The following is a 13882-nucleotide window of genomic DNA, read 5'->3' as shown; positions in this document are numbered from 1 at the left end:
TACCTAACCTCACTACAATTCCAGTTGTTGTTGATGATGATCATCTCTCAAGGCCTGAAAGAACTGAAGTTGAATGGACAGCGGAGATGAGAAGGCTCAAAAGTAGAATATGAACTGGAGCTCACTATAGGAAGAAGTCAAAAGGCCACCTTAGATTTTAAACAGTCAGTATGTTGCCTCATACAGATAAGATAATTTTGTATCATCAGTGTGAACCTCATGAACCTCTCCAATTTGTCTATGTCTGTTCAGGTTTTGCTTTGTCTATTTTGCAACACCTAAAAGCACAATTTCAGGTCAAAACTAAAACGAGCACCATCTTTGCAAGATGTTATTTTCCACTATTCCACATCAGTTTCAAAATTTTTTAAAATCATAAATAATAATAATAATATTTCTTTTTATGGAAAGAAAATATGCATTGTTTGCACTCTACAAAATAGTTTGCATAGGTAAAATGCAAGCTTGTTAGGCTTATGAGTAAGTTTACATCTCATTATAACACCATCCATAAGCTCTTAAACCAGAAAAACAGGGCTAACACTGCATCAAAGACTCATGAGAGATAAGCTGTCTTAATTTTTCTGAACCTGAGGTTACATGACAGAAGAGAGGATTGCATACAGAAGGGTGAGGAAGAAGTGGCTGACCTTGTGATTTAACAAGCTTGGCCATTAGCTCAATAGTCCTGCAGGTTTCGCCACAGAAAAAAGATGTTACCACATGGTCAAAATTGTTTTGTAATGTCTCATGCTCTTTTAGGATGTGCCGTTCAACAACATTCTGATCCTTGAAAACCAGAGTGTGGAATCAAGGTACATGCTAATGTAACCTTAGCTCTTCCTCATTGAACAGGTGATAATAACTTGGAGTTGTCTGATGCTGTCCCCATCTTTAGATGGTGCTGAATTGAGGGGTTAGCGGATTAGCTGGAACATCTTGAGAAAGCTGCTAATTAGACATGAGATGATTCATCCTTCAGTACAGGACGGAGGATGAAGGTTCTCTTCTGGGCCTTCTCCAACAGATCTAATCACAAAGTTGATTAGAAGGAGGAAACATCTCTGCTATGGGGAAAGGCTGAGAGAGTTGGAGTTGTTCAACCTGGAAGAGAGAAGGTTCCAGGGAGACCTTACTGCAGACTTTGAATACTTAAGTAGCACTTGTAAAATAGGTGGGGACAAACTTCTTAGCAGGGCCTGTTATGATAGAAGGAGGTGCAAAAATTTTAAACTAAAGAAGGGTACATTCAGAGTAGATATAAGGAAGAAACTTTTTACAATGAGGATGGTGAAACACTGAAACAGGTTGCCCAGAGAGGTGGTGGATGCCCAGTCCCTGGAAACATTCAGGTAGGATGGGGTTCTGAAAACCTGATTGTTGCAGATGTCCCTGCTCATTGCAGGAGAGTTGGACTAGGTGACTTTTAAAAGCCCTTTCCAACCCGAACTATTTTATGATTATATGATCCACCCCATTTATATGGTCAAAAGAAGACAAGAGAGATTCCCAAGATTCTCTAAGCGATCCAGAATGGCTGGAGCCAAGGTTTATACCATGTATCAGTGGTGAGTTCCTGTGTTCTTGTCAGGGCTGCTGATGTTCAGGGGGTCCATATGTGTTGTAGGGGTCCATGGTAGGCTATGAAAGGATAACTTTGTGGAAGGGTTGGTGTGGCTGAGAACAAAATAACAGTTTATAAAATTTAACAGGGTCAATTCTGGGCACAAGACTAAAAGTTTGAGTGCACAGCTGTGCGGGATGCTTGGTTTAATATGTCTCATGTAGATGTGCTTAGATTTAGCAGTGAGGTGGAATCAATATCAGAGCCTCAATTCTAGAATATTATCTTCACAGGCAAAATATACAAATGTTAATTAAACTACAGATGCTCAAAGAGAGGAGAATTTAAGGGATTTTGGCATGTATCTTAACTCATTATTGCTTATCTTCAAAAGTCTGAGTGACAATGAACATAGTGCATGGTCGGTGTATGATCTTAGCCTTCCTCTTCCTGTACACTGCTCTATAGGAGAAGAGGGCTAAATACTCATACTTCAAAATAGCTAAAATATGTTTGGGTCAGTGAGAGAAACAAAAGATTTGGTTTAACTGCCAAATCGCTGTTGTACACTGGGGACATCCTTCTCCTTTCTGCTTACCTGCTCACTTTTCCCCCAAAGACATCAGCTTTATGCCAGACAGCATTCCAAGCTCACCCTCCTTAGTTCCTGTTGAAGTCTTGTAGGTGGCAATGCAAGTGTGTAAGAAGCTGATGCTTTCCACTTCACATTTGCTGTTGCTGGACACACCATAAATGTCAGTTTAGTTTAGGGTTCAGGAGTTCTGGGTTACCTGAGGTGTCTGATGTGCCTAGAGGCGCCTCTTTATAATGGTGAGATTAGCTTCATTATTTTTCTTTGAAAAGGAAAGGGTGAGACTCTTCTTATATTTAGCCTAGTGAATTTATACCAAGATCTGAAATAGTGAATGCATTGCAGCGTTAAATCACTATGTTGGTCAGGATAGGTCAGTGCCTTGGATGGAAGATGAGCCCAGGTCATCGAATCCTCTGTAGTTTATGCACAGCACTGGTATGTTAACAAAGATCTTGTGATTGCTATAGTCACCCAAATCATGCATAACCACATGGTTAAAAGAAATAAGAGGTCAAGATTATCTGGCAGCAGCTTCTGGAAGGAGCAGAGCTGAGATCTGCGATTTGCTTGTAAGAGCTTTATTTGTCTGTGAAGCGAAGAGATTTATTTAAATCTCATGAAAGTGGAATGTGCTGCAGTTTTGCCCTTCCCAGTCTGAGGGTTAAATTTGCATTTCCTTCAATGTCTCTCCAGCTAACATGAAAATAACTTCCATGTGTCACTTTTCTCCTTAAAAATAGTTGGAGTTCCTTCAAAATTATGTTTGGTATTCAGAATATACCCCCAAACTACAATTACCCTCAAGCACTTGAATGTAGTTTTAATTTCTTTATTTCAATGTGTTCTTGAGAGCTACAAGACCTACTCTGTTCTTTCTTCAGTGCTAAAACCAGCAGTATGCCAATGTACAACCATTGTCTTATACTCCCAACACCTTTCTGAGTTTTAGTTTTAATAAGCTCTTTCATGTTTTTGTTAATAGACAAAGAAATGGGGAGTGAGGTCAAGTTCCTTTGTAGGGAGCAGAGTGAAACTTGGTTTTTAGTATGTGTTGAGACCCGAGGACCCTTGTCTAGGAGCCTGGTTTGTGACCACAGTGACACATTACTAACCAAGATGTCTCCGCCAGTGATCTCATCAGGAACGTTTGGCAGAATGGCATAGAAGTTACATTTCCATACTTTTTGTGAAGAGTTGCATGAGAGGAGAGAGTTGAACTGAGAGAAGTGTAGGAAGAATTGAGTCATTGCCTGCTCAGAGGCAGCCAACGCTTGGCCAGTCCTCCAGTGTGTCTGAACAGGGTGCTCTCAGTCTCCAGCCAAACCTGCAGGAACCATGGAGAAGAGACTGAGCTGTGGAGAGGAGACATCAAGGGTGTGAACCAAATAGCCTCAGGTGGGCATGCAAGGGTTGACTGAAGGTGTGGCAGGGTCCTGCCTTCATGGGGAAGAGTTGGAAGCATTAGGAAGGGGTATGAGAGAGAGGACAGGGGTGCTGTGATGGTGTTGCTGGGGAGATGCAGGGTGCTCTGCAGGTCCCGTTAGTAGAGTTGCCCATGGAACAATTTGGGAGCTCTGATTACAACCGAGAGAAATAGATGAGAAGAAAACAAGGATGGCAGAGAGTAGTTCTGTTTTCTTTTGTGATGAAGTGGGGTTTCAGTGAAGGGTGCAAGATCACATTTAGGACCAATAATACAGCTTTGCAGGCTCTTTCACCAAGAATGTTTTTGTTTCTTTGAAGATGAGATTACATGATGTGGCAGAGCTGTCTGTCTCCATGGTAGTAGAGCAGGCTATGGAGGGAACAAATGCAAACTCAAGTTTTCATTTTGGCTAATGTTGTTTTCTCAGGGCTTTCCTGCACTAGGACACTTTGGAATGTTAAAATGAAATAAATTACTGCACGTATGCTAAGCTGCACTTAACTTCTGTATGGATGTTCTCAATCACTGTAATTTAGGTCATCATATCTTAGCCTACTAAAAAAATTAAACTGCCCTTCTTCTAAATGAAAATGTAACAAAGCCTTGCTTACATACATCATCTGGTTATTTGTCTTGACCTGACATTTTCCTTAGTGCCCCATATGAATGAAGCCTTAAGTGAAGACAGTACTGGAGTCACATTGTTGGGCAAGAAAGGTCACAACACACTTAGCAGAAAGTGGTGTTAGGGTATGATAGGACCAGAGATCAACTTCTCCTTAGGAAGCTCTTGTTAAGCTCTAAATCTAAAAATATCTCCTTCTTGATGCAGACAGGCACATCTATTATAGGACATTTCAATCTGCCTTTTTGAAAAAGTTTAAAGTGAGGCAATTCCAAAAATATTTGGAGGCTTCGTATTTCCTTGATCCCACCAAATTGGTTTCAGGCCTCATTATGGTAGGGAAACTATCAGACTGTCTGCATTATTAGCTTACTGGCAATTGTCAAAGATTGAGTTTACCCATCAATTATCTACAAAATCAGGTCAGAAAATTTGGGGACTCCATCATAGACAAATATACTTAATTGATAAATATTTTTCACAAAAGCATGGGCACTTCATTCAGTAGGAAGTCCCAGTGAAAATGTCAACTGGTCTTGTCTGCAGGATGTATTATACATGATGTTTAACAAGGCAGACTGAATACAGAAACTTGTCAGAGTAAAATATACAGAAGTGACCCCACTAACTGGCAGAGCTCAGTATTTCCTATTTTGTGATAATGGGTAGATACATGAATTTCAATATGCCTTAAATATTTAAGTGCAATAAGCAAGATAATTAAGTTGTTCAGTCAGGTTAAGAATTCATTCAACACTTTTTGTATTAGAAGAACTTCCCTTTCTTTATCTGAAAGAGTGTCCCCATAGGATTACATATGTAGGTGATACCCCAGTTGGGGGCTGACTGATTCCCAGAAGTCAATTATGTTCTGAAGGTGGAGATGTGAGAGAACCACAATACTCAGCAGAAGTTCTTTGAAAGATTCAGAGCTGAAGACTCTAAAGATTGCTGTATTTTTCAATCCGTATGTCTGTCGGGACATGGATAATACTCATATTTTCTAAAGAAAATGTTTCTCTGAGCCCCGAGGAAAATAAGGGATAAACACAGGAGATTCCAACTAAGATAAAATTGTTACAATGAAAAAGCAAGGCAGAATCACTGAAAGAAGAGTAAAGAAATAGATTATACACTGAGGCCACCTACTGGGTATTGTTGAATTAGCAGAACAAATGGTAGAAAAACTGCAGATTCGGCTGGCAGGAGTCCAAAACAAAACAGGAAAACTATCTTGCTCTTAAAACCAAAAATAAACAAACAAACCAACACACACACAGACACCAAAAAAAAAAAAAAAAAAAAAAAAAAAAAAAAAAAAAACACAAAACAAAACAAAACAAAAAAACCCACATAACATCAATATTTTGGAGGCTCTGATTTTTTTCTCTCTAAGAAATTTAAGAAAAAGAAACAACTTGTAATGAGATGAGCTCTTGGCTTTCTTTCTTTTTCTTTCTTTCTTTCTTTCTTTCTTTCTTTCTTTCTTTCTTTCTTTCTTTCTTTCTTTCTTTCTTTCTTTCTTTCTTTCTTTCTTTCTTTCTTTCTTTCTTTCTTTCTTTCTTTCTTTCTTTCTTTCTTTCTTTCTTTCTTTCTTTCTTTCTTTCTTTCTTTCTTCCTTCCTTCCTTCCTTCCTTCCTTCCTTCCTTCCTTCCTTCCTTCCTTCCTTCCTTCCTTCCTTCCTTCCTTCCTTCCTTCCTTCCTTCCTTCCTTCCTTCCTTCCTTCCTTCCTTCCTTCCTTCCTTCCTTCCTTCCTTCCTTCCTTCCTTCCTTCCTTCCTTCCTTCCTTCCTTCCTTCCTTCCTTCCTTCCTTCCTTCCTTCCTTCCTTCCTTCCTTCCTTCCTTCCTTCCTTCCTTCCTTCCTTCCTTCCTTCCTTCCTTCCTTCCTTCCTTCCTTCCTTCCTTCCTTCCTTCTTTCCTTCTTTTCCATCCTAGCTATCATCTATCTTCATCATTCTCTTTTGTAAAATCAAAGTAGATTGTCATAAAGGAATCTAGAAGACCATTTGTAAAATTATTGATTCTGTTGCTTTAAATTAGTCCTGTTCAAAACAGATAGTAGAGGGTATCTATGATGATATGTTAGAAAAAATGCATTTGTATCTCTTGAAATGTGATGTTAGAAATTATGACCCATGAAATTAAATGCCCATGTTATTCCTTTTAACTTATTCATTACAATGAACTTGGTATCTGGATTTGTTAATGGCAGGGCAAGGCAAAGTTGCTTTGGGAAGAAGGTGGGAGTAAAATTGGCATGCTAGTGCTTCTTAGGCTTTATAAAAAGGCTTATCTTATTCTGTTAAAATGAAATTTGTTTCTCAAATTTAGTATTTGTTCTTTGGCTTTAAGGTACCACTGTTTGTGAGCAAATTCAGCAGTCCATAAAAGACTTTGCACCTTAGAAATGTCTGTGCAGTCAAGGGAGTATGAATAACTAACACACTTTCAGCAATGCCTTCAGCAGAACTTTGTATAAGCATAGCCTGATGGTAAGACTGGAAGATTTATACAAGCTGAAGGTTCTCGATCTTTTCTGCCACTTCACTTGCAAAAATCTGTCTAAGAAGTGAGCTGTTTTTTGGAAGATGGAGTGCCATCACCAGAAGATACCTGTCTTTTAAGCACTTCTTAATTTCTTTTGCTTTCCACAGCCCTTTCCTCTGCTGGTATGGAAAAGCATGAATGACTAAAGAATGTATAGAAATTTGACCACTGATTTTAGTGCAAGATTCACAGTGCAAGATAATCTAAGCAGAAAACTTTTTCTAAGACCTATATTGATAAATTCTATAGCAATTAATTATTATAAATGTCCTACAGTAACACCAGGTTTTAAAGGAATCACAAGTGTCAGAGATGAGCTTTGTTATGTCAGAGGGTGAAGCAGAAGCAGGCAATGCTGTGTAGGTTTTGAGAAAATGGTTTTGAGTGGGATGGAAAGGAAGTTAACTTCCACTCTGGCCCACTGCTGAGTACATCAAGACAAACAAGGTGATGGAATTTAGAAAATAAATAGAACAGAACTTTGTGGAAAGTGAGAAATTCCAGCCTTCCTGACAGGGTTGGCCAAGGCCTACCTGGTGAGATTGCCCCAGGTACTGGCACTGGAGGGAGCACAGTGCATCCCCTCCATTCAGCCTGAACACACAGGTCAGTCAGATGTGAAAAACTCAATTCTGCAGGAGGACTTTCTATCCAGTAGGACAGGACAAGAGACCACCTGGTTTTCCAATAAGAACCTGGAGAGTTTTGGCCCCAGTTGTTATGATTTCTGTGTCTAGTTGTTTTGTAATTAAATAGAAGTGAAGAATACAAAGCTTAAGAGTTTATTTCACAACTTAAATATAACAACACAGGCATGTTACAGATGTGACTATATTGATGGGGAGAGAAGCCTGAATAAAATGCATACTGTCTGGACAAATGATAAGAGAGAGACTCCATTTTCCACCCAGAGTATTTGAGCAGTGTCCTGTGCTTGCTGATGCTGAAACATCAGAATCAGGGAAAAGCACTGTCAAGGCTCAAAGTCTGCTGTGTGGTTTTCCAGGCATTTCACTGCAGATTTATGGTCAGTAAGCTTGGCTGCTGAATTGCAGGGATGCATTCAATTTTTTTCCTGGCTTCAGTATGTTGCTGATCTTTTGTGCACTATTTTTTCTTCAGAAAATTTTCCAGTTCCTAGAGAATGGATTATGTATTTAAGTTCTTCTGTTTTCTTCCCTGCTGAAAACAATATGCTGGTCTTTGACTGGTCTGTGAAGATCAAGTCTAGCTTTCATCATATGTGTTACTTGGTATTTTCTGGAACCAATTATCAGAGTGAGAATCTAGTCAAAGCCTCATACAGTATAATCAAATATACTCACAATATCAATGAGTGGCTTTTGTCTGTCTGAATTAGGTGAAGCACACATTGTCATGTCAGGGAACAGCTATCTGATATCTCATAAGGAGACTAACAATTTGTACAGTTTGGGAATATCCCACTTCACACAGCTTATGTGGTAAATTCATTCTTTGTTTAAAAAGACAGTAGTAGAGCTGGATTAATATATTCCATGGAAAATCTTCAGAAACTTGGGAACTACACCTTGAAACTGCAACTAGTATTGAGTAAAAGTAATGCAGACACTTATGCAGGAAGATTTACCATCTAAAATATCTTAAATTAATGTTGTGGGTTAGAAGTTCAGTCATGGCAGTTTTGTTCTACTTTTAGTGTTTGCATTTGATTCATTATATCTCAAAATTATTCATGTTTTAGTTGAGAGATAATTTTCAGCACTGAAATATAGCATTTGCATGTCAAATATGAAGCCTTTTCATGAAATAAGATTTTGTTTTGTTTAGTAGTCTTTGATCTCACCTGTAATGTGTTGGCATATGCAGTCAGTTAAAAAAAAAAAAAAAAAAAAAAAAAAAAAAAAAAAAAAAAAAAAAAGTTGATGGAATCAAAACCTTTTCCCTGATACGAACTTATGAACTTCCCAAAATGTGCTTGTCAAAAGTAAACTTTTTCAAAATTCGTATTACCCTTTTTCCTCATGCCATTGGCATAAATATTTTTTCATGAAACTAGTATTTATTAGGCCAGCTTTCATGCATAAACCACAGAAAGTCATTCCAAAACAGGTTATGCATTTAAAAGATGAATATTGAGGTTGAAGTATTGTTTTCTTAATTTAAAGAAGAATCCCATGTATAAATAAATTCTAATTGATTTATAACACACATTATAATAATGTGTATTCTTGGATTAACCATCTTAAAATTCTTACAGGAATAATGGGATAGAAATAAAACTGTTAAACATGTATGATGTTATTCTATCTTACCATGCACTCTGGTGTGTATATATATGTGCATATATAGCATAATGCTACATATGCACATTTATATAAAATAGCATATGATTGATCATATCTTCCCAGGAAAATAAAATTCAGAGGTTTTGGTATTAGTGACACTGTTGATGACCACTGTTGGATCCCATTCATTGTTTGAATACGTGGTGGAAAAAGCAACCTGTTCTTTTTCTATGGATACAAAGACATGTTCCTCTGTCAGCAAAGGGATACTTAAAGGTTGAGTAGCAGTCCTGTTGCAAATTACCTGGGTGTTACAGGGGAGAAATAGGAGTCCAAATTTGTACCAAGACTCTGTTTTGGTGCACAGTAAGTCCACTTGCATAGTGGGCTTCACTGGGAGGAGCATTGCCAGCAAATAGTGGGAAGTTATTTTGCTCATCTAATAATAACATGCAATAATCACAAGACTGTGGCCTGGGATGTTCAGGATGGACACTAAGAAAACTTCTTTATTGCACTGGTAGTGCAGCACTAGAGAGTGAGTCCAGGGAGATGGAGAAATCTCTTTCCAGTTTTCAAATAGACAGAGCCCTGGTTGACCCTGTAGTGCTGAGTAGAAAGCTGGATTAGAAACCCCCAGAGCACCTTCCAGTTGATGTGCTTATGATTCTGTGATAAGTCTTATCAAAAAGAAATTTCTGCCTGCCTGAAATGAAAGCTGGCAAAGTTCAACTGTGCTTAGTACAGCCCATGAGTATTTTTCATGTGATTTAGGAATTATTCCAAACACAGTGACATCATTCACACAGCTCTGGATTGTACAATGGTTACACAGAATCTCTGCTGTCATTCTTTGGCTGTCAATATATGTCTATATGGCAAAAAATTATAACAGAAATATCTATGATGCCCCTACAGCCCTCATCCCAGGTAATTTGCAAATGTGTGATCCATAAGAATAGAGAGCACCTCTGTATTGTGTGTTTTTTAAAAGGTTCTGCAGCAAGTGGACCACGAGTCACAAGAAAAAAGTGATCAGTCACCACAGACTTCCCTGGCTCCCTTGGGATTGTAAGAAGATTCATCATATCCTTGGTTTTCAACTTCATCTATCAGTGTCTGCCATCTGTATTAGTAAAGAAAACAGCATCCGAGCCTGACCACTCTCCCATGTTTATCTGTGCTGTGGCATTATTAGTGGATTTTGTCCTTATCAGTCAGCCTTCCCCTAAACAGTGCATGGTCATGGTTTTGAGGACAGTACAGGCCAGGGGTCATTCACTGACACCAACCCATTTTTGAGAAGAGAATTTAGGTTTGTAGACTTCAGTGACTAGACATCCTACTTATTATTTGTTGCAACATAAAAATGTCAAAGATTTTATGTATTTGTCAAATAAGAGATTGAGGTTTCTCAGGTGTCTCACTAGACATAAAGAAGATTCAGTCAGTGGCAAACATCGAAGTGTTGCTAGTAAATTCATAAAAACTGCTCATCTAGTGTCTAAGATTATTTAAGAGCTTGCAGCTGTTCTTCTGATGAAAAGAAACTGTAATGATTTACACATTTGTATCTACAGTGGATTTTGTTGCTAGTACCATTTGATGTTTCCCAGATGTTTTAGTACAGATTCTCTATTCACCGTTTTCATGCCACCCTTGATTTCTTGGTGTCTCTTATATTCTCAGCTGTCTACTTACCAGGTTTATTAACCCTAATCTATTTTACCTCTTTCTTATAGGAAGGCCACTTTGTGGTTCAAAGTTACGCTTGCTAGGTTTCTCTCTACCTTCATTTTTGCAATGCCCTTTCAGTCATGGTCTTGGTATTCATAATGCTCATAATCGATTTTACCGAGTGGCATAATGACATTTTTGTCTTTTTCAGTATTAATTTCCTAATAATTCATAGCATTTTCCTGAGTTTTTATTAAAAAATCTTTATTCAACAGTGGTATCTGATGTTTGTGTTGATATTTTTATGTAACCATGTTTTATATCTATAAAATCTCTCTAGTAGTAATAGCCAAGTTTGGGTCATAATTATAATTAGATTTGTTTGCAAAGTTAGGATTGTGTTTTCATGTGTCATTTTACATTTGTTTACATAAAAGTGATTTCCTCCGATATTTTTGTACTTAGTCACTCAATCTCCTGAGGCTTTTCTGTGGTTCATTTTCAGGCCTCATGATGCTGAATAACCACATCAGCAGCACACCATGTCTCCTTCTGAGTCACACCTTTTTGTGGTCGTTTCGGATATGATGAACACTTTGGATCGGAACACCATGCAGTTTGTGGCCATTGGCATTTACTCCTATTTTTTTTAACAACTGTAATATCACAAGGAGTTTTTCTGCTTGCCCTTGTCAGTGTAATTTTTGAAAATCTTGTCAAATGTCTTTTTGAATCTGTATACACAGTGTTAAATTTTTCTCTCTTGTCTGTAGGCTTCTTGGTTACTTGAGAGATAAGTGTGTGATGCAGTTGCAGTAGCTCTGCTAAAGTATATTAAATTCTACATTTATTCTGTATTCCTGGTGTTAGTCATTTGAAGAAAACAGATAATTGCCTCCACTATGTACAGCTAGAGATACACTGAATGATATGAGTGGAAATGGACACCTGAAACCATGCAGAAAAAAAGATATTTCTGGAATATATAATTTACTTGGTTTGTTTGCACTGCTTTAATGATCTTCTGATAAAGTTGCAGCAATATGTATATTGCACATCTACCATTCTCAATTTCCTAAGCCAAGAAATATTGCTGGTGAAAGTTATATTTTACCATCAAAAATTTCCTGAGTACTTATGCAGAGGAAACTACTCATTAGTATAGAGATAGTATTACTTTTTTTCTACTCCATTGCAATGAAGATGTGGAACATATAAAGCAATACTATGGAAAGTCTATTTTGACCAAGCACTAGTTTGTTCTGTGGTGTGAATAAGAAAGTAAAGGATTGCCATGGAAAAGAATTAGGAAAAGGAAATACTGACAGACTCATTGTATTTGAGTACTAAACCTTCAGTCTTCATTATGATCAATTAACTAAAGAAAATGAAATGTCAGGCATTACAGAGCTAAGGCGTGCATGACATCATCTCCCAGTTCCCACAGGCAAGTACTTATCCTACAGAAGAAATAGGGTTACTTGATCTCAGGTCTGGACACTGACCTGCAGAGCTGTTGAGTTTGAGTGGCTAAATGTCATGAACATGAAGAGAGAGAACTACTTCAAGAGAGTTAGCATGTTCACACCCTCTCATATCCTTTCCACATCCACAGCACTTGAGATGGTTAGCCATGAAAATGAGTCGTTTCCTCTGAAAGGGAAGGATGCTGAAGAATGTATTAAGTTGCTCTGAGTCCTTTCTGCAGGCTTGCGCTGATGAATAATTGATAGATACTATCTGGCTGCTCACATGTGGTGTACAAGAAGGATGTCTCTTGGGTCTTTTTTATTATCAAGTGACATAAACTCAAGTACTAGAAAAAGGTAATGAGACACTGCTCTGTTACTTACTCCATACAACCATGCTGCTGTTTCTGCCTTGTTGGCTCTGTAGTTGGACAAAGTTAGCCCAAGGATGAAAAACATCTGTGTGAAACTGAACCCATGCAAGAATCATGATGTGAGGAAAGCCGTTCTGAAGAGTGCAGTCTACTTTGGAGTTAGTTGTTGCACATCTGTAATTGATCAGCTGAATCTATAATTTAGAAGTCCTTTTGCATTCCTTGATTGTGCTAAGTTTGGACATAGCATTACCCATGAGTAATGCTTTCTATAAGCTTTGATTGGCTAGAAGACCCCATCCCATGCTGGCAGATGATGACACGTTACTAAGTTATTCATGCTTCACTTGCTTCCTGGCTGGACTACAAGAGTCTGATGTGTTTGGTCACCAGGCTTTCAGCACTTAGAACAATTCACCTACAATAAAAAGCCCTCAGCCATTCTGTTTACTTTGAGTGTATCATCAGACCTGTCCTCAGCTGTCTACAATCTCTCCCACAAGAAGAAGGTTCTTCTCATCGCAGTGGGGTTTTTCCACAATGGCCAAAAAGTGTCTAGAGCTTGGTGTTGATAACTGGATTCATCTGTCCATGCAGATCATTCTTTTTGCTCTCTATCTCCACCTCAGTAGGGGTAAATTCTGTCATAAAAGTTGTCTGTCTAGAAGACAGAATGTTCCTGGAGACCACTCTGAGACAGTGAAATGAATATACTGGGATATAAGGACAGTCGCAAACCTGACCTTCCTTTCAAAGTTCAAGGCATACTTATTTGACTTCTAGCAAAAACACCAAGGCAACATAATTGTTTATATCCAAACCAACTCTACCAAATAGACGAGACTTCATTGCCCAAGCATCTTCCCTTGGGAAGAAGAGGAGAGAACAAACAGCATGCAGCAAGCAGGAAGTCATGCTGCTTAGTGTATTTTGGAATGACTTTCCAATGCCATGCTAGTGAGGTATAAAGAACTCTTGCAAAACTGAGTAGAATATTGTTCATAGCCTAGATCTCATGCTCGAAGCTTTTTTTTTTGTGAAACCTGGATACCTTCTTTTTTGGGCAACACATAAATGTCATTGAGGAGGTAAGCACACCCTTTTCTTCAAATGCATTTGGTTCTGCAACTTGAACATTTGCCATACTGTCGTGGGATGTGACATGCAAAGTTGGCATTCTTCTTTTGTTTAAGTTTTAGTGATTGAGGCCTAGAGCCTGCAAAAACACCCTGAGTTCTCTGTGCTCAGCCCCAGACCCCTGAACTTGACCTTTTACTCCCTCTGCCAGCTGCCAAATTTTTTGTTAAGCTTAAAGCTTTCCTATCCATGATGAGAGCT

Source organism: Prinia subflava, chromosome 1 (assembly GCF_021018805.1).
Source record: "Prinia subflava isolate CZ2003 ecotype Zambia chromosome 1, Cam_Psub_1.2, whole genome shotgun sequence".
Lineage (NCBI taxonomy): Eukaryota > Metazoa > Chordata > Aves > Passeriformes > Cisticolidae > Prinia > Prinia subflava.
This window is presented reverse-complemented; position numbering follows the sequence as displayed.